The sequence below is a fragment of the Falco rusticolus genome, chromosome 3 (genome assembly GCF_015220075.1).
Source record: "Falco rusticolus isolate bFalRus1 chromosome 3, bFalRus1.pri, whole genome shotgun sequence".
Taxonomy (NCBI): domain Eukaryota; kingdom Metazoa; phylum Chordata; class Aves; order Falconiformes; family Falconidae; genus Falco; species Falco rusticolus.
Genome location: NC_051189.1, coordinates 56,310,818 through 56,332,726, shown reverse-complemented (window position 1 = coordinate 56,332,726; position 21,909 = coordinate 56,310,818). Strand labels below are relative to the sequence as shown.

The 21,909-nt window shown below is 39.5% G+C and overlaps 1 protein-coding gene across 13 annotated transcripts in view; it reads left to right on the top strand.

The window, feature by feature from the left end:
* Positions 1-21,909, top strand: part of GREB1L (GREB1 like retinoic acid receptor coactivator) — a 144,599-nt gene that overhangs the window by 19,424 nt on the left and 103,266 nt on the right. For 8 of the 13 annotated variants that reach the window (XM_037380185.1, XM_037380183.1, XM_037380181.1 and 5 more), the window contains exon 1: positions 863-958. The exons of 3 other annotated variants lie outside the window; for them this stretch is intronic. The gene's annotated coding sequence lies outside the window, so the exon portion shown is untranslated. Of the gene's footprint in view, positions 1-862; positions 959-12,668; positions 12,736-21,909 lie in introns of those variants that run through there. 2 more of the 13 variants (XM_037380186.1, XM_037380178.1) reach the window with 2 other exon arrangements.

The window sequence follows — 21,909 nt, the reverse complement described above, 5'->3', positions numbered from 1 at the left end:
TAGCTGATTGCAGAATTTGTGTGTGAGGAGGGTAGCTGACTTTCTCTAGCTTTCTGAACAGGCCTGGTTTGTACTTGGTGGGAGGAAACCGTGGGCATAAAGCTGTATGTGTAGAGTTCAAGGAACATTTAGGTGTTCTAGGGACTGGGTCTAATATAATCCACATGGTTGAGTTTCTTGCTCATTTTCCCAATGGTTTTGCCTGGAGCTTTTTTTCCAGATTGTTTTCCCGAGTGACTAGATAGCAGCAAAGAGCAAGGGGATGGACCTGGGATTAAGCCGGCTAAAGCCAGTGGTTGGGAGATCTTTGTTCTGTTCTGTCTTGACTACAAGTTTCCTAATGGACCTCGTGGGGGTGGGGGCATGGATCTCAAGTCTTTATCATCTTTATTTTATTTCCCCCCTACATAGGAAAATGGAAATACAGTATTACTTAAATGAGCAACTAAATTATTCTTCATGTTGATGTTGAATTAACATACCCTGTAAAGCCTGTAAATAAACTGTGGGGTTATGGAAATGTCCTGGGTGGGTATGTTGGCTTTTCTTTTTCTTGCAGTATGTTTGTTTAAAGTGAATTATCTGTTGAATCCCAGGGAAGTGCCCCTTTGTTTTACTCTTCTTTTTGGAATGCAATTTATTAGTGATATCCAGAGGGGTCAGCAGCATAAATAATGTTCCTTTCGAGGCTTGTTGGGTGGAAAGGCGGGGGGGGGGGGGGGGGGGTGGGAGCGTTTCACAGTGAAGAGAGCTGTTCTGTTTGGTGTGGCTAATCAGGAGTGAGGCTGGAATTGCTCATAGCTGTCATCCAGGTTTTGTTTCAAAGTCCAAGGACCTACTGGGAAAAACAAAAAGCTAATGAAAGCTGACTGTATTTCAGCCCGTACCCTGTGGAATCCAAAATGATGTCCTGACACTCTGTGTATTCTTATTCTCCTGCATTCCCATGGTTGCTAAGGTAACAGGTTTTTAGAGGCTTTACAACTTCATTGTCAAGTATTTGCTACACTTATTGTTGCTGTTTGCAGATTAGGGCAATTTCAACAATGCCTTTTGTAAAAAATACAAAAAGAAATATAGTAGAAATAGACGTAATGAATCAATTAACCCTCTCGTTTAAATTTTCAGTGCTACTTCTCGGAAGCTATATATAAAATGTCACGTTGGTTTAGTGTAAGGATTTTAGGCATGGAGAAATGCTTTTCTTTTTAAGGCATGTTCATTACAGGACTGAATACAGATGTGAAGAGTGCCACATGTGACTTAGTGCCTTTTCCAACCAACACAATTGTCATGAAGAAACTTAAGTTCACATTTGCTTCAAGGTGTTGTTGCTCTGCTTATAATACATTTGAGATGGTTACCTGAATCTTGTAAGCAGTGTTACTTTTGCATTGCTGTATCTTTGAAATCATACTTTAAAAATAAGCAGCTGAGGAAAAATAGGAAAATACTTTTTCTAAAAAGTTTAATTACATGCACAACTCTGTAACCAAATGTACTTTATTGATGCTCCTCTGTGTCCATTTAGTGAACAAGCATATTTCTGCTTGAGCATCTTCCCTGGAAAACTGTATTGTGGAGGAGATGGTCAGGCTTGTAAATGTGTCTCCAAGAGGATGCCTTTCTAAATTGATTTAGTTTCTGCTGACTTCTTGAAAATTTGTGCATTGCTGCAGCAAGTAACTTCTGCATCTGTGGTGGGAGAGCTGTTTTTAAAAAAAAATGGTGCAAATGTAATAGGCCTCACTATTTTCAAGAGTTAACATCACACTGATTTGTGGGTTGACTGTTAGATGAGTAATTTTAAACTTCCTGGGTCATAGTTTTCTTTCTGTAAAATATAGATAATGGCCAGATACAAGTTTGGAAGGAAAACCGTTGATCTTAATCTGTGCATATAAAGTGCCACAGGAGGTTTTAATGCTGTGTATATGTAAGATTACATACTGTGATCATGACAGGCAAAAGGTAAGGTTGGAACTCTTCCTATTAGTGATTTCCCAATGTTTCAGTTAGGGTACAGTTTTAATTATATAATCAAATAGTTTTAATAGTTTAATAATGATAATGATTTATTAGTTTTAAGTATATATGTGCTTTAATTAAAAAAGCATATAATTAATTCCACTCATACACAGCCAACTAGCGCTATGATTGTACATTTATACCATCGTTTTAAGTAATTGCTGTTTTTGTAAAAAGGATGAAGTTTAAATCTTTGTTGTTTCATTGATGGTTTTCAGTATGGTTTCTTTTTAACTCCTTCCACTCCCCTTGCCTCCAGAATGTTTTTTTGCTCTTTGCCTGCTGTAGTTTAAAAGCTTTTAAAACATCAGTTTGTTAGCACCTTGCTGTAGAGCTGCTGCTTACGACTGATGCTGCTAGAACGATAGTGTGAACAGTTGGAAGAGGCAGGGGAAACTCTAAAACTGTTGTTAAAGCTCTATTAGATTAAAAAAATATTACTTCATACATACTGAATCATTCACGTTTCTGATCTTTCTCATTGCTAGAAACTGAGTTTGTTGCATTTTTTCATTTAATAAAGTGAGCTGCTTATTATATATCCATGTGTGCAACCTGTGCTCATCTGTAATTCTGCAGTTAGAAGTAGCATTTCTGACCCTGCATAAAAGCCCTTGTTTAAAACTAAATTTCATTAAAACAGTCTCTTTTCAAACTGTATTACCTATGTGCCAGAATTTAAGAACAAGCAATCCTACAAATTAATTTTCTAGCAACAGGCAATATTTTTCCTGTGACTGAATTTTTTTTTAATTTGTTGCCCATTCTCCCCTTATAATAAAGCTGTGTCAGACTAATCACCTTAAGTTTCTGTGAGACTGCATGTGTCAAGTGGGCTTGGGATCAAATTTGGGATTCGGTTTGTTTTGTAGCTTCTCATGGTGCTGTCTAGGACATTGCAGCTGTGTTAATGCTGACTGTTGTATACGGTCTGAAGCAGAATGTATGCAGCTGAGGTATGGTATATAATGAGTCCTTTTTGCCTGGCAGAAATGAAATATTTCTAGTTGAGAAGAATCCTACTAGACTGGGGAAGATGCAGGTATGGTTCTCTCTGTGTGTCTTTGAAATGAGCCCATTGCTGAATGTTCTGGAGCCCTTTATTGGACAAGCTCATGCAGTGGCACTAACTGTGGGTGAGATCCCCGTGCTGCTAAAATAAATCATCACCACTGTCTATGCCATCTTCATCTAGGCGAGACTGAGAGTATGCCCTTAGATTACAGTTTGTATGAAGGTAGGTTATATAAACCAATGTTCTTGCTGCTTATTTGTGGCTAAATATAGTTTGGAAGCGTAAGCTGGAGAGGCCCTGTTGAATGCCATTTTATTACAATTTTACCAGATGCTGCTGATGGTGGTTTGTGCTTAGCTAGGCAAGTAGTTACCCATGTTTGGTTACAACCATCACTACCCCCAGTATCAGCAAGAGGTACATTTCTTGAGGTAGATGAGACTTAGGAGGCTAGTGTGCAGATAGTCTAAGTACAGAGCAGATTACCCCAGAAGGGAGGTGACAGATGGATGGCTGACACCAGAGGGGTGAAGCCAAATGCAGACTGAATTATTCCCTGCAGTGAAGGACAGAAGGTGCTTGGCACTCATCAAATACTATCAGTTTAAAGTGTCTTTAGAGAAGTCTTTGATTAGGTAAACTTAATAGTTCTACACTTGTGGTTGGTACGTTGCCCTGGATAAAGGTGTGATTTAATATCAAAATGTCTGTGGACATTTAGCTTTTATAATAAGCTATTTATAACTAGAATTAAATCTTTCTGATAAATACATAAAGCTGAATGAAGGAATAGATATGTATATATATGGAAATATGTATACTTCTGTGAGATTCCAGAAGGAATAGTTATCTTCCTTCCATCTTACTTAAAGGTACATACCTTCTTTCTCTTATGCACTGTATGCAACTAAAAAGAAAAATTGATGCTGTGCACCATAGAATTGTTTATTAAAATTTTAATTTTTGTATTAGTGATTTTTTAAACTTGTTTAAACCTGTTGTCACACTTGCAAGCTTCAATTTCCTGAAAGTTTTGTAACAGGAAGGGGAAACAAATTCTTTATAACTTGTGAAGCTTTTGAGATCCAAAGCTACTAGTGTTCAACATGTGGCAGTTGTAAGCTTACTAGGAGTGCCTGTAAATCCCTTAGTTGGGGGGGGGGGGGGAAGTTGTGAGAGTGTTAAGATTTTAAGGACAGATTTGAATGCAGAAGGGTCCACAAGAACTTGCTTTTTTTAAAAAAAATAAAAGTTCATATTGCTGCTTTACAAACTTGGAATAATCATTGAAAGTTAATATGCAGAAAACTGTAGTAGCCCTCTGGTATATTTTTTACATTTTGTAGTAAGTACCCTCTTTCCCTGCAGGAGCAGGGATGAACATTTACCTGTCTCTGCTGTATAGAGGCCCTCAGAGGAGACCGGGGGGGCTCTACTGTAGGGAGTGGGGAGGATGTCTGGGTGCTTTGGGTATGCATGGCATTCCAAATATAATCTAAAAGAATTTGTGTGGACCTCAAGGAACCCTTGGACTTTGCAAATGAAAACCATCCATCCATCCTCTTTCCCTCTTCTGCTTCCCCATCCAAAAGGCAGGAGCAAGTCTTGCACAAAAATGGATTTTTCAAAGTATTTTTTCTTTGTTTCTGCCTCTTCTGAGTTTCTAAAGCAACACTTTTGGTTTTAATAGTAGATTTTTAATTTTTTTTGGTTTAACTGTGACTTTATGTTCTGTTCAAACGGCGTTGTAATCAAGCATCAGACAGGGAAAATAAATGGAGAACTGCAGAACTGGAAGCACAAAACTGCAATAGAACCAGAATTAGCAGCTGTTTCTTACTGTACCGCAGCAGGTACTTCAGGCTTGTGAGCCTAGATCAGCATGTCCATGGAGGCAGGTACTGTTTGTTTCATGTTTGGGAAATACAAGCTTACCTGATGGTTTGTAATAGCTGTCAAAAAAAAAAAAAAAAATGTCTAGCAACAGAGAGAAAATGATCTTCGTAAAATTAGTGAGTACAGAGAATGTGTGTTTAAGCAAATAAGGGTAGGTAAACTGAGCATGTGCAATTTACATCAGGCTGACAAAAATACTGGTTCCATTTCTGGGGAAAAACAGGGAGCAGGGAAAAAGAAGCAAATTTAAGAACAAAATACTTCTTGAAATACATAAATAGAATCTGAGCAGTCAAAACCCGTTACTCCACATCCTGGATGTTTACTGCTGTATGTGTTACTTTGTTTTGAGCTGCTCTAGGAAGAAAGTTGGTAGGTGAAACGCAGAGGGGGTCCCATGGCTGAAGCTGGACTGTGAGTTTAACCAGGCTTCCCCACAACACATGGATACCCCGCTGCTGGCTGATGTCTGGGGGTGCCCAGCACACTTCTACTGCTGTCCTATCGTGCTGGTAGCAGGGGCAGCTAGGGTCTCCTCTTGCTGTGCCTGCTCTTTTGTTTTGTTTAGGGAGCTAGGTTTAGACTAAGGGGTTTGCTTGTTATGCTTGACTCTGCCTATGTACAGAAATTAAAGAATTATCTGGGAAGGTTTCACTAGCTTTTATGAAAAGTGTATGGCTTTGCTTTCTGGAGAAAATGTAGTTGCCAAGAGCCAGAACCTACACATTTAGTTAGGCCAGTCGTCAATGCAGCAATGCTGCCTTGGGCCTTGTATACAAACGCTTTTCAAACACTGCACAAAAGAACATCCACGTATTATGTGGAAGTTATAGTCTGAATAAAAACCCCACAATAATAGAAACCATGTTTGGCTTAGCATAAATTCATAGGAAATCTTACATGCAGTTAAATGGAAGAGCTTTCCTTTATCTAGACATCTGTGGCCTGTGTTTAAAGCAAGTGTGATTTTGCCATCCTAACAAATGTGTCAATTTCAACAAGAGGCAAGGAGAATTGGTATGTTACAAAAGGCAAATGTTGCATATCTGGTAAGCATCTTGTAAAATATTGCAGGTACCAGATAAGCTTCGGTAATATATAATTCATTAGGGCATGATACAGAATATGACACAAGGTATTTTGAACTGGGAAATCCAGAGGACAGAATTATTTTTCTTCATGCTGCCCTGTTCTACTCCCAGACTCTCACTCTACCATGTTTTAAAATGGTGCCAATATCTTCTGTTAAGCTTCTCATCGCTTAGCTTCTAAGCAGTTGCGCACAATAACTGGCACTTCAGCCAGTTGCCTTTGGAGTAAGAATAAGAAAAGATACTTGTGCTGAATAACAAACTAAAAGCCACTAATTTCTGTTTGAGATTTTTCTTCGCTAAGCTTCAGCTTTTGATTTCATTCTGTATTAAATTGATGGGTTGGGTAGTGCCTGCGAGTATTCCAGGCATGGCTCTTAAGACATAACTTTCATTTCTGAATATGAAAGATGCAATAAGCCATATACCAGAATATTTAATACAGAGTCTAAGTGTGCTAGCTAAAGAACTTGTTCTGCTTTTCTTTCTATACAAGAATTACTTGACCAGCCCATGTGGAATACTGCTTTTCTGTCAACTTTTTAGGTTCTATTTTAAATTTCTTCTGAAAACTTCTCTTTCATGGTAATCTTAAGAAAGGAGTCTATCCAATGGAAACCTTTCTCTTGAAAGTGTGTGTTTTGGACAAACTGAAACGTGTTAATGTAGTCATAAAAAACTTAAACTTTCATGAGGCATTAAGTACATGTTCTTCCCTTCAACACATTGTTCAGTGATTAGATTGTAGGAGTTCCTACTAGGTGCTTCATGTGTGTGTATTTTTAGAAATGTATGTGTAATGTTTCTGTATATATATATATATAGAGAGAGAGAGTTATATAAGCAAAGGTGTCAACCTTGACAGTGAATTTGAGAATAGGATTTTGCAACTTTGATTTTTTTTTTGTTAAAATACATTGCTTTTTTTTTTTAAAAAATAGAAGATGTTTGAATGCCTTAATTCTTAAATAGCAGTCAGAAGGATTTATTCATTAAATGTCTCTTTACATCTTTCAGTGGTAAGATGCTACCCTTCAGTGGGGTAGAGCGTATTTACCTCAGTAGATCTAGGTGTGGTTAAGCAGCAGAGAAAACAATTGTAGTTCAAATGTCAATGTCTTTGACTTTTTTTCCACATAGTTTGTCTGTTTAAACCAAATTAAAGTTAAACTTTGAGTTGATTTATCTGTTTGCATTCTTACACGTTGCATAAATTTCTGCAGTTCTCTTAAAAGATTTCGTTGACTGACTGTAAAAGCAACAATGTTTAGTGTGCTCCTGGTTCAAACAAGGGAATAACTTTTATTCTTTATGGGTAAAAACAACCTGATGCTTTAGCAGATGTGTAATTTATAGAGAAATACCACACTATGAAACATACATGTATTATACATTTGCATAAGATGAAACTGAAGATGATCTAAATTATCTTCTCCTGAGCCATTAGGCAGCCTATTAGTTTATTCCCATTGACAAAGATGGCTGATGAAGAGGCGCAGACATTGCAGGATCAAGCTATAAAATTCATTCCTGGCACACTGCCAGCTCCTCAAAATGTCTTTTGTTAACAAACAAGAAAGCTCTTGCAGTGTAAATAAGTGTTTTTGTTTTGCAGCCCATATTGAGCAAAGATGGAATGAATTGTAAGAATATTCTTTAGTTTTAAGTGGTTTTTTCTGATGGGAGAGCAGAACATAGAAATGATTCAAGAACCCTTTTGAAGCTGCAAGATTTTATCTACTTTATTTCTTCTTAAAACGGCCTGTGCTGAACACAGTTTGTTACAAGAAAGTCATTGAATAAGGTGGGATTTCTCCTCAATAACTGCATAAATTAAGAGATTGATAATAAACAGTACAAACCTGTTATTTTGTTTATCCTTTTTCCTTCCTATGAACTGACCTAATGGAATTTCCACACACAGACCTTGTAATGAGACGGTCTGGGGACTGACAAGCTGGGAAGCAGCTTTCCTTTTCACCCTGACCATGGTCAAGCAGAGGCATGAGTTACCCAAGGTGGCTGTGCAGTTTGCCCCTTGGAGGTTTTTCAAGGCTTGATTGGGCCAAGCCTTGAGCAGGCAGGTCTGCTCTCACAGCTAATGCTGTTGTTAGTAGGAAGTTGGAATAGGGGCCTTCCGATATCCATCCCTACCTGAATTATTCTGTGATTCTAAGTAACAGTTAAATCTGTTTGACCTAATTTAAATGCAAATCTTCTGATTTAAAAGGCAGTTTTCCGTATGTATCCAACAAGAGCAAACTCCAGTTCCTTTACATTTGTTATCACTGAACCAACTAGTGTAAGTGCTCCTACTTGAGCCATTTGTACTCAATTTGTCAATAAAATGTATAAAAGATGCACAGTAGATTGCGCTTGGAGGATGTTACTTCTGTTGCAGTTCTGCAAGCAATGGTCACGGATCTTCAGCACAGTAATGCTCAAGTGGGTTAGAGCTGGAATGACCCAGTGTGCTATCTGTGGAACTGCATTTCAGTGGATTGTGAATGATCTTTGTAAAGGATTAAAGTTTTAGAGAAATTCTTAAAGGAATCCCCATTATTGGCATGGCAGCTCTCAAATCTGGGTGGAAAAACTGTAGGCCATGCAGTAGATCTAAAGTAAATCACTCATTGAGCAACCTCTTCTCTGATATTCAATGTTTTAATATAAAAGTGATTATAACATGACTCACGTACTCAAACTCTCCAAAATGAATGTATTGAATGATTAAAAAAAAAAAAGTAGGCAATTCTTGTAATATTTGCATTAGCATGTGGATCTTTCTCATCATTAAGTATATGGACTGCTACAGCCCCTGGTTAGATAGATACCAGTTGAATACCCTTAAGGGAGAAGATCTGCTCATTTTCAGCTCTCTTCCATGCTACCGCAGTACTGCTGAGGCCAAACAAGTACAAAAGATCAGCTGCAGCTAACTGGTTTGGAGCAAGGGATACAGTGGAAACCAGAAGGCCAAAAAGGGGTTGTCTTCCATCTGTGCTGAAGATGCAAAGTCATGCTATCTGAAGGAAAAGAAAGATGACATTGCCCTTTAGCCTGGGTTTAATGTAGGTCAGTTGGGTCACCAGATGACATGACTTTAATGGCCAAACTGCTTTTAACAATTGCCTTGGGCAGTGTTTAATTTCACTGATCTTTGCCAGCCTTAAGGAGAAGAGAGAGGAAAAACCCACCTTATCTTCTGGTTTTCACACAGTGTGCGTTCTGCTGCTTCTGTGATCTTTTATGACTGGTCAGTATAGAGCAACATGTGCCTATGTGATTATCCACATACTAAAAGTGTCATTTACTTCTACATTGCTCACAACCCCTCAGATCAGATTGATTATTGTGGTGTTGGTGTTGGTTTTTGTTTTGGTTTTTTTTTTAACTTCAGTTTTTTGTTGCTGAAGATTTTTGGGGACAGAGCAGGCACATAAATTACATTCACATCGTCTTTGTAATTGCTTGTAATTTGTTATTCCTGAAAAAGAACTCAATTACTTAATTTACTTACAGATACCTATATAAATATGTATTTATATTTTGGTGATTTAATCCTCTTTTGTACTGAAATTTCTCTAATGAAACCTATCACCTGCTACACATTTTCTAGTATGGGATGAAGACGATATATAGTTAAGTGCAACATTGGTTTGTGTTAAATTTCAGGTTGAGTTGATGAAAAGGTTTGTTGGAATTCTTGGGCTGTTCAAATACCATATGCAGAATTTCTAGTCCACTGAAGCTGGCCTAGGATTTATTATCTCTCTTTCACATGCGATGTTGTCTTTCTCATTGTGAAACACTGTAACAGAATCAATCACCTACCATAATAACAGAAGAGGAAGGATAGAGCTGAATTCTGGTTGTCTTGCTTCTTTTCCATCTTGGTGATGGACTGGGGTAGTACTACAGGCAACATACAGTGTTCTTTTTTGGAAATTCCTCAGTATATATCTTAGAAAGTGCATGCATGTGTGTCAGTTTTGTATAGGTGCTCTGAACGGGCTATTGCTCAGAAACAATGTCTTGAGATTGTAATGGAGAGTGCTATTAACATGCTAGTTTAATGGCCCGTAATGGTGGGGGAAGAGACAAAGAAAAGCAAATGTTAAAAGCCATTGGGGGGGGGGCACAGAAAAACCAAAAGCAAAATACATGATTCTGCCATGCACATGCATCTTTGGCATACCTACATCTTGAAGGTCATGTGCAGTTTGTCTCTTTACTCTCTTTTCTGCAGTAATAGATACTACAAATGAAAAAAATACAGAGAAAGCAGTAAGAGTGATTGAAGATGTAGAACAGCTATTACTACGTAAGGAACTATGTTAAGTAGACTTCAGCCTGGGAGTAAGACAGCTGAGGTCCATAAAATACTGTGGGGCAGAAGGTGGTAGCTGTTCAATGTCTTCTGTGGAAAAAGAACTGAGGAGCATCAAATGAAATTAGCAGGGGCCATGCTGAATGCAAACAAAAGGTGATAACTGCAAGTGTGAGGTGGGTTGTAGCACTCCTTTCTCAGGACGCAGGCACACTGAAAGTTTAGATGGTTTCTAAAGCAGCTGGTTAAATTTATGGTTGCTGTTGAATGAGGCTTGAGCTGCAGATCGGTGGAGGCTAGAAGAATATTTTGGATAATTACTACTGCAGGAATGTCACAGGGTTTGTATTCTTCGCTGAGTATCTGCTGTTGGGTACTGTGTGACTTGAGGAGGGAGGCTTGTGGTCTGACATGCCATGTCTGGTTTTAGGTTGTTCTGACCACCCCATTGGTTTTTGATTGTGTGGGAAAGTGTTCTAGATCTGTTCTTTGCTGACAGTGTGTTTTCTGCAGGCAGTGAGCCAGATGAAAGCAGCGTACAGTTTTCTTTTCTGCACCATGTTGATTTTATAGGTAATAAAACTAAGTATTATAAGCAATTCCAGGAGTGTCAGAATTGAAGAAGCCTAGTTTTCTAAAGATTTGGATTTCTTGATTGATAAACTCTGATTTAAAATGTTTTCTGTATTTAGAATCAGCCCTTCCAATGGCTTCTTACTGCCTTTACCTGTAACTGAGACGCAATCAAATGTCTTGCCTAACTGGCTAGGTTTCCTCATGAATATTGAGGGGATGAAGTATCTTTCAGACCGCTGTACCTCTGTCTCATTTGTATGGAATTGTGGATTTAAGAGGTACTTGACAGAAAACATGATAAATTGACCACATTTCCCTCAGAAACCAGGCAAAAAGATACAGCACAAAATAAATACAAATAATACAAATAAACCCAATAATCCTTCATCTTGCCCCAAAGCAGTAATAATATAGTCATAAAAAGGCCTGTGAATATTAAAAATTGATTCATTTTAAATTTTATCTAAAGTTTTAAATGTAATAAGCTTCAATGTGCATGGCTGTGCACAGAAACAGTAGAGTATGAGTGTGACATCCAATTTTTCTTACATTATTTAGTAACCGACACACATGCTGTGTTCTTGCTGGTTGTTAACAGCATGTAAATTATAAGGCCAAAGAGGTCTTCCTCATGACAATGGCTAATGTTTGTAGAAATGCAAAGGTCATGATCATGACTACTTTTTTTTTTTTATGCCAACTGGATACTGATGACAATTACTGAACTAGACAGATCTTAGAGGGTCAGTTTATTGACTTACCTTCCCTGCTTTGTGAGTGGTGATGAAGTCAGTGCAACTGTCTGACTTCTGTGCTGTGGCAATTTAAGCGAGTTAGGCCTTGGATAGTTTTCCTTCGTATTCCTGTGAAAAACAGGAGCACCTGATTCACTAGCTTTATTGTTTTGTGAGGTGCTATTCGATTAGTCATATTATTGCCATCTTTAAAAAAGAAAAGAAAATCAACTTCTTAAAACATGTTGTGCTTTTGGGATGACTTTCTTTTCCTTCCAACCTGCAGTTTAATCTTTAGTGAAGCAAAAAATCAGTGGGTTTGTACTTCCTGACCATACATGTGAACGGTGACAGTAGGGTAATTTTGAAAAAATAAAGTTTTTTATAAAATTTGAATAAAGACCTTTTGAGGTAAGCCTAGGCCGTTCAAACAAAGCTCTTTACTTACCTTTGGCCAAAAATATGTGAATATATGTTTTTGTTTTTGATCAGGCATCATGTGTTTGGAGGGAATTACAGCTGTAGGAAGCGTGGCCATAGGCTGGAACTTCTTTCTCCCAGTTCAGGTGTTCAGACTTGAATGTCCATGACTGAATTGCTTCTGAACCAATTCTTCCATGATACAGTGGTCTTACATCTGTTTATAAGTGTGTGTGCTGGTCAGGGTGGGATGTTGGAAGTCTGCATTTCAGTGTGTTAAGCTACCCCTTACAAGATTAAAAATTAGAAATGGAGAAGAGAAAACCATTTTTTGTATCTTTGGAAACCATTGTTTCCAATTACTGCTCTGGGTGATTTCTGGAGTAGTAAAATACTAGCCTAGTATTCTGAGAGACAGAGTGCAGGTCATGCACACATCAGGAAGCTGAGTCACAGCTGGAGTGTATACAGCACTAGGAAATATCTTTTTCAATAGCCTGAGAAGACAAGAGGCATTAGATGACCTGATCTTTTTCATCTGAAATTTTTGCTTTTTTCCTCTTTTTTTCCCTTTACAGAGGAAAGTTTCATCAGGGTAGAGCTGGTTAGTTTGAACCTCCCTGAATCTGGGGCCTTCTGATGCAGGTATGGTAGGTGTATGATAGATGTGTTACTAGAGCTTAGTTTTATCAGTTTACAAAACTGTTAATCTATTACTGCAAAGAGGAGCTTTGCTTAATGATGAGGATTTTTGTCTCAAAAGAGACTGGAAATTACACAGTAAATGACTTTGAGTTTGGTAATAGCAAATTTATATGACTTTGTCTTAAGTTAAAGGAGTTGGTCTAAAGCTAGTTGTATCAACACAGTAAGTTGAGTGTAAGCTTGAAAGTTCTTTTCTGAGTCCTCTTGGGAGCTGGGGAAGTGGTGGCAATATGAAGGTTAAAAGCCTTACCAAGGTTAAAATTGGCTATGAAGGAATAGTAACTTTCAGAAATAAATGAGAGGAAACAGCGAATACTTTTGCAAATACTTTTGGGTAAAGATACTTTTTTTTGTTGTTGTTACTGCAGATGAAACTGGTAATCTGCTGAGAATTGCAAGTAGTTTCTGTTAGATAATTTAGTGTTCCAGTGCTTTACCAGACTTCAGTCATTTGTGTGAAACTGGTGCTTGCTGAACAGCTGTTCCAGACTACTCTGTCCCCTTGTTTCAGTCAAAGTAGTTGGCAGTTTTTGGCATCCAGGCGCACAGATGGAGCAATTGCTTTGTTTGCAGAACGGAAAATACTAGGGAAACATTGTTCATTCTTGCCCCTTTTTTTTTTTTTAAACATCCTTGCTCTCTAATTACTGTGTGCTTGGCAGGAGTAGATTTAATCTTGAGTGTGCATCTTTGCTGTCCCTTCAGAAATCAGCCAAAGTTATCAGCGTTAAAAGCCAAAACTTCTAGTATATTCACTCTCAGAAACTTGCTAGTGCTGCACTGCTAAAATTATGAGTCAGTTACAGCCTGCAGCTGTACAACCTTTAGTTGTACCCCTCGACCTTAACAACCCATCTGAAGGTCAGGCACTGAAACTGAGGAGACTTTTAGGGTTGGGGGTGTGTGTGTGTGTGACTGTGTGGCTTTACTGGTTGGATTTAGGCAATGTGCAGGTGGAAGCTGCTTGGCTTAGACGGTGAGGAAATGGAAATAATCATGGGGGGAGTAAACAAGGAGGCTGAGAAATAGGAGCTTGGATGTAGAAAAAAATGAGGAGATTGGACGGGCCATACAAGAATCTCAGGGTTTGGAAACTGGAAGGGAAGCACATGCTAGAAGAAATCAAGATTAGCTTGGTGAGGAGGTAGCGTATGGTAATCAAAATAAGACAGAAGTGAAGGGGCTGTTGAAGGCAAAGCTGAGCAGTGACACTGAGAAGGTGTTGGCAAGGAGCCTGAGAACTGCTGAGGTAAGGGGAAAAAAGATGTGATGAAACCAAGTGCTTCTGACAAATTCAGATACAAACATGGGATCTGGTTTGTAAGGAGCCTTGGGATGATGGGAGAGTGTTGCTGGGCTGGGATAAAACTTAGGATTGTGATGTGGATCCTATGGGATGACTGGGGCTGGACTGGAGTTGAACAAACCAGCTGGGAGAGGAGACAGGAGGGTTAGATCAGAATAATGTGTTTCCACAGCAGTTCATTCATTGTAATGCCTAAAATGGAATCAAAAGGGTTTTTAACCTTGTTGCTCTTCTGCTGTGTGGTAGGTTGATGCTGGTTGGATGCCAGGTGCCCACCAAACCCACTCTATCAATCCCCCTCCTCAGCTGGACAGGGGTGAGAAAAGATAATGAAAGCCTCCTGGGTTGAGATAAAGACAGGGAGAGATCACTCGGCAATCACAGTCATGAGCAAAACAGACTTGACTTGGGGAAATTAATTTTTTACCAATCAAATCAGAGTAAGATAATGAAATAAAAAGTAAATCTTAAAACACTTTCTCCCCACCCCCACCCCTGCCCCCTTCTTCCCATGCTCAAATTTACTCCTCGTTTTCTCTCCCTCCTCCTGCCCAGCAGCGCAGGGGGACGGGAGCGGGGGCTGCGGTCAGTCCATCACACGCTGTCTCTGCCGCTCCTTCCTCGCAGGGGGAGGCTCCTCACACTGCCCTGCTCCAGCCTGGGGTCCCTCCCGCGGGAGACAGTTCTCCATGAATTTCTCCAATGTGAGTCCTTCCCATGGATTACAGTTCTTCGTGAACTACTCCAGCGCGGGTCCACCATGGGGTCAGAGGCGCTTGCCAGCAAACTTGCCCCAGCCTGGGCTCCTCTCCCCATGGGGTCACAGGTACTGCCAGGACCCTGCCCCAGCCTGGGCTTCCCACGGGGTCACAGCCTCCTTTGGGCACCCACCTGCTCCGGCGTGGGGTCCTCCACGGGCTGCAGGTGGGGATCTGCTCCACCATGGACCCCCACGGGCTGCAGGTGGGGATCTGCTCCACCATGGACCCCCACGGGCTGCAGGTGGGGATCTGCTCCACCACGGACCCCCATGGGCTGAGGGGCACAGCCTGCCCCACCGTGGGCTTCACCACGGGCTGCAGGGGAATCTCTGCTCCGGCGCCTGGACCCCCCCCTGCCCCTCCTGCACTGACCTGGGGGTCTGCAGGGATGTTGCTCTCACATAGTCTCATGCCTGCCTCTGACTGCAGTTGCCCCATTATTTGGGTTTTTTTTTACCCCCTCTTAATATGTTATCCCAGAGGCGCTACCACCGTCACTGATGGGCTCGGCCTTGGCCAGCGGCGGGTCCATCTTGGGGCCGGCTGGCACTGGCTCTGTCAGACGCAGGGGAAGCTTCTCACAGAAGCCACCCCTGTAGCCCGCCTGCTACAAAACCTTGCAATGCAAACCCAGTACATGCTGTCAGTAAATATCTTAAACCTTTTGACTTAACAGTGCCTTGCCTCATTGCTGGTGGTCCACATGGAGCACCATGATCTGAGGGGAGGAACTCTAAAGACCTTTGCCACTTCCATTTGAGAAGCAGATTTGGAAGAAGTGAGCACCACAGTGTTCTCACTGATCTGTAGGACTACTGGCAGTGCTGCTTGACTTCTGCTTGTATTCATGAAAATAGATCATCAAGCAACCCCCACCTCCTCCCCCTATCTGGTGCTTATATACAAGTACTCTGCAATCTCTGCTGTGGCTAGGACATTGGTGGGTTTGCCTTAGTGGCTGGGTCAGGCTGCTGCTGGGATAGACGCAGGTCATGGTCAGGGTCAGAAAAACCCAAGGTCAAAGACCAAAGTAGTAAAAATGTATTAATTTTGAGGGAAAGGTGGGGATGTGCATGCCAGCCTGTCATGTGGAATGCCAAAGTGCCAGCATGCCACAGTAAGCATTGAAGCCTCAAGTCGGGGCTGAGGCAGAGGCTGGACTCAAACTCAGCAGCAGAATACAGGAACACTGGGAAAGGAGCTTGGTGAAGCAGGATGATTGGGAATGAGTTCCTGGGAGTCAAAAAATAGCATCATGGATTAAGGCTAGAAATTGCAGCATAACACCAGGTTTTAGGAAAGTTGGCAAGCTCCCCAAAAACCTTCTGTAAAGATGTACCTACCACTTCTGTTTGTATGGCTGAATTTGGGGCTGCTGCCTGGCTGGCCAGCAGACTTGGGGACTCCTTTCAGTCATGCATAAAAAACGTTGAATTGAGCATAGCTGTGTAAGCAGAGATAACTTTTAGTGTTTTTTCCTAACTTATTGCAGATGCCAAGGTTTTACTCTGTAAGGGGAGTGTGCTACAAAAGGGTACTGTGTCATGGTACCCTTGTGTTCTGGGTATGGCAGATACACTGGCACAGAGGGAAGAAAAACATCGTTACTCTGAGATCGTGTTCTGAGCTCTGATTTTACAAAGCTTAATGAAGGTCTTGGTAGCACTGTTTGGAACACAAAATTGGCTCTCTGGGAAACAGCTAAAGCCCTAAATTATTACAATTATTCCCTTGACTATTTCACAAAATTAACTTCATTGAGGAAAAAATAAGATAGGATGTGTGAAAGCTGGTCTGAAATGTTAAAAAAAGAAATGTGATTAGCGCGCTTTCGTGTAGATGAAATCAGTCTCACTTATGAAGGCTAACTAGCCCCTCACTTTCTTGACTGTAATAACATTCATTTGATCCTGGCTGCTGGCAAAAGAAAGTAGTTTAATAATTAGTGTGGGATGGGCTCATCTGTGGGTGGCTTGTAAGGCGATACCAGGTATCACTGAGGGGAAAATTCCTCTCTAGGTATTTAGACTGTCATATTTTTACCACCACTATCACAGTCAGTGGACCAGAGTCCTGGCTGGTAGATGCACTTGCAGCTCCAGTTTAGCCATGGTGGAGTGAATGTGGAATTTTGAATGTGGATTTCCACGGAACTTTGGCTCCAACGAGTCAAGTGACTTGCACTGTATTGTGTAAGGTGGAAACTAAGGAAGAACTAATGTCAAAGACTTGTGTAAATAAATACTGATTCACTGAGCTGTGGTGAATTCTGTTGAAATATTCAGTGTTCATTTGTGGTGGGTGTATGGGAAGGGAGGAAGCAAGAACAGAACTGACTCAACATTCCTTTAGACTGTCTTAATGTATAACACAGGTCAGAGGCTTTTCCCAGTGGTTTGCAGACTAGACCCTGGGTCACAGGAGATGCATAATCATTTTATTCTATTTAATTTGGTTTTCCATCCCTTAAACTTAATTAATGTCATTAGGTGGGGGTTTTGCCTGTTTTCTTGAATTTTGAGACACATAGGAGGTGCTTTCCTACGATTTGTTTCAGAAGACTAGATGGTATTTTGGTGTATGGATTTAAGTCTTGTGGGTTTAGAGTGAGATTACCTTAAAAATGTAATCTCTTGCTGGTATGTCAAATTGAGTCTGAGAAGATGTTAAATACAGTAAAATTAATTGAGGGAACATTTGAGAATAAAACAATTTCTTCCTTTCTTTTCTCCTGCCTTTACCCAACCCCACTCCCAGTGCCTTAGGAGTAGCCTATTCATGCATAAAGCTTCATTTCTTCTTTCAGGATTGGTATTTAGTCATGTCCTTATATATGATGCTGGCAAGTTGTGAAGGGGCACACCACAAATTGTAATTTTTATTTATCCTTTTTCTATCTAGTCATTCATCCTGCCTGTTTTTGGTGGAGAGAGCACAGAGTGTTGCCCAGCATGGGATGGGGAAGGGAAACAGGGCTGAGACAAAATCAAAAGCACAGAATCATAGAATATTTCGAGTTGGAAGGGACACATGAGGATCATTGAGTCCAACTCCCACAGCACTTGACTTTTGTAAAATTTGCATTTTCATTTTAAGGCTTGAATTTTTATTTCATGTTTTGCATAGCAATGATAGCAAATTTTTGGGGCCTACATCCACACCACAGTATAATAAGGTTCTATTGACTGTAAAATTTACTCAAATATTCAGCATCACTTAGGAGAACTGTCAATCCACAGATTTGTTAAGTATGAAGATGTGTAGTTGGTGAGGCTGTTATCTGTTGTCTCTTCCCTTGGCCCGCCCCCATCCCCCCCACCCCCACCCCCCGCCCTTGGTTTCCTAATAACTCTGGTTCTCTTGAAAATTTTCTTCCTTCCCCACCCAACAACTGCTTTATAGCCATTTCCTAACCTTATCCTCTACCTACGGAGGTCATAAAAATTGCTAATGGCATCTCTGTTGCCTTCTGTTGTGTGATTCTAATAGGAAACGGATCACTGCAATTTATGGGGTACTTACCCTTTTCGGTACATGATGAATGGCTCACTTCAAATGATGTTTCCTCATTGATTTCCTAGTATTTATCACCAGAAATGACAGAGCAGGAAGAACAGCATTTAAACATGAAGTTGATTTTGAAGATGACATCTTTTCACTACAGTGTGAATTCATGGCAATATAGCATTTGCTGTAGCAGAGGAGCAAAAGACATGAAGTCAGTTCTTTAAATTGCTCTTAAGTACCTTTAAACTCATTTTTTGTTACACTGTATTAGCTTACTTGCCCGTTCTTTGGTAGGGAAAGAGAGGCTTACTCCACATAGAGGTTTTCCTCACACTCTAGCTATTTGGTACCATGTTCTTTAGGCAGGTACATGTGATATTTATATGTCATTACTCATTTTGTCTGTGTTGTCAAACTCCTTAGGATATTTACTTTTAATTCACAGAGAAATCTATGTGCAATTAAATTCTGTATGATATTTAGCAAGTGACTCTGGAATAACTGTATTTCGTGGTCACATTTTATTTTGCTACATGACAATACATTAAGAATCAGAAGAATCCCTCTTAACTTGCTCAATTTCTCTCTGATTGGGCTGGATTGACTGCAAAATGGGAAATGTCCCTTTAGTTTCTGCAGTGGCCATTTTTCTCTGTGTGTTGCTATGTGAATCACTGGACGAGGCCCCATACGAGCAAGGTAGACCCAGGGTCAGATGCAATCCTTCAAAATATAGCTGTTTTTAAATTGACTGGAGTAGAAAATTAAGACATTCCCTTGCTAAGTAGGATAGCTTGTTTCAATTTAGAAGGATATTGCAGTTTTGCTGCTTATACAACTGGCTTAAATTTCATTGACTTGACAGTCTTTGGATATTTCAAACAGTTACAGCTCTGCAGTAAATAATTTTTTTTTCATCTTTAAATATTATTGTTAAAACTTGTTTGCATTCTTCATTTTCACAGAGTCCAATGTTAGCTAACTTGCTAGCAAAAATGAGGTTATGTAGGTTAGAAAAGAGCATGGAGTTTCAAAGGTCGCCTTGATAGCTACTACTGTAATTAGGTGTACTTTTAAATGGATATAAGCTGATTATTTAAAAATGCACTATATGAAACCATTGAGGTGAAAGATACCTATTCCAGAGAACTTGTTATGATTTTAACTTTCACTATGTAACAATGCAGCTGTCAGTTATTTTCATGCGTTAATTACCTGCTTCTTGAGATTTGTGATTATAACTTTGCTCTTTTCTCTTATTGTTATGTGCTTACAGATTTTTAGTTTCAAACCATGATGCAAACATTGCAAGTGAAGAATAAAGTCTGCAGACTTTCAAGTCTGTGCAGTTTCCATTTCTTGCCCTTTTTCTGAAAACCATTTTGTGTAAAACTATAAAGAATCTAGTGGGCTGCATACAGATGACTGGAAAAAATATTTCATATTGTCTGCTTCCATTGCTAAGCATTATAGAATTGGTCTTCAAATGTATCTGGTGTAAACATGCTGCATGTCCAATGAAAAAAAGACAAATACTATCATATCTCTGCTCATACTTGCTCTGAAATGGGCTTCATATAAAGCAGAAATATCTAAATGAAAACACACTTTTCTGTAAAACCATCACTTCCAACTGCCCTTTCCAAATTTAGTCTTATCAACTGTTCTTTACTTAACTTTGTCTGCTTTCTCCCATCCCACTGCAGTTGCTTTCAAAAGAATGTCTCTGAGATCTGTGTGAGAGGCTTCACATAAAATAACAAAACAAAAAAATTAGCAGCCTTGCAGAACACTAGATTATATGTTTAATTCATGTACTGAGGTAAAAGATGTCCTGTAAAGGGTTGCCTCAATTCCCATAGTGTTCAAGTGGAGCCACCACAGTTGGTGATATATCTACAATCCCTTTGGAAAGGATTGTTAAGTGAGCAAACTGGGCAATTGTGTGAAGAATTGCTGCAGCTTTAGTTCTGTGTAATATCGGAACTCAACAGATAATTGAAAACATACCTTCAATACCCAAAAATATCATCCAACTTGTTAGAAGGCGAGGAATAAACTATGTATTTTTACCTTGGGTATGTGTAAGGCTGCGGATAGAGAAAGGGCACGAAAAAATGTAGTTGGTTTTCTTGACTGTACTTCATGAAAACCAGCAATAATTAATTTCAATATATCTGCTTTTCTTTGTAACTTAGTGTTTGGTGTACATACTTGAGTGGCAGAGAACAAAATGTACTTTTTGAAGATAAGAAATGTTCTAAATGTTCATAATGAGAACAGCATGTGCTGAAGAAGCATAAATCATTCAGACACCTCTTTAAATTTCAGCTATTGAATTTAAGTGACTTAAAATTGGGCTGAAGTAATAATATAAAAATATACTGAACCTTTCTTTTTACCCTAAATCCAGCTTTTAGAATTTGTTCTTACTGTACATCAAACAGCTGTTGTTGGCAAGTTTCTTAAGTGACTGACCCAAATCTGAGTTTAATAGTATTAATAGATGAACTGTTCCCAGTCTTTGCTCTTCTAAACCAGCCTTGTCTCTGACAATGGTAGAAACATCTGTATTTACAGCATTTGCTTTATTCTTGCTGATGGCATGGCCTGCATTTGAAAATCTCAGGTCTAGAGATCCTGACAAGGTCTAGACAAGACCATCTGAACCCTGATAGTCACAGGGCTGTGATGGGCATGTTCTCAAGGTTGGATCAGTGTTGGGTTTGAATAGTGCGTGTTGCTGGAAGATCTGTCAGTCGGGAAATTTCAGAACAAGTGCAATTACAATAGAACTTAGACGGAAACTTAATAAAGTTACAATTGCTCATGAGCATTCAAACATATTTCACTTGTACCTTTACTTCTTATCTGTGTCAAATTGTTAATATGTGAACATAAGAAATGATTATAAAAAATCTGATGTAAGTTTGTGAAGATTTTGGCAATGCTACCCAATTCTTTCATTACCTTTGTAACATTTAACAGAGCTTCACGGAACTGTAGTCCTCACTGAAAAATATCCACCTGAATTACTAAAATTATGCATGTATGACTAAGAGTGATAGAGAAACTTGTACAGGAGCTTTGGATATGATGGACCTTTTTCTTTATTCAAATAATTTATACTAATCAAATTATAAATCAGTAGTTTGTAGAGAACTCTAAGAAACATTTGTGGTGTTTTGCTGGTTTTGAGAGGATACAGGAGAGAGACTTGTAATTGAGAGGAATCGTTTTCATCAGTAATTCTGCTGGGGGAGGTTTGGTGGGTTGGTTTGCGGGTGTTTTTTTTTTTTGATAGGGAGAGAAATTAGATGGGTAAATAACAAGGCTGTGTTATCTCTAAATACCATTATACTTTACTACTGGTCATGGCTGAAAGTCTTATGTTACTGTAGTCTAAAAAGTGTTAGGGTTTTTTGGTTTTTTTCCATTGAAGCGGAATGTTTGAGCCGAGGTTTTTGTTGTAAGTGAGAACTGTTTATTGCTTTGAATTCCAAAAACGCAGATTTCAATTAATCCATGCTAGCCGTGTAC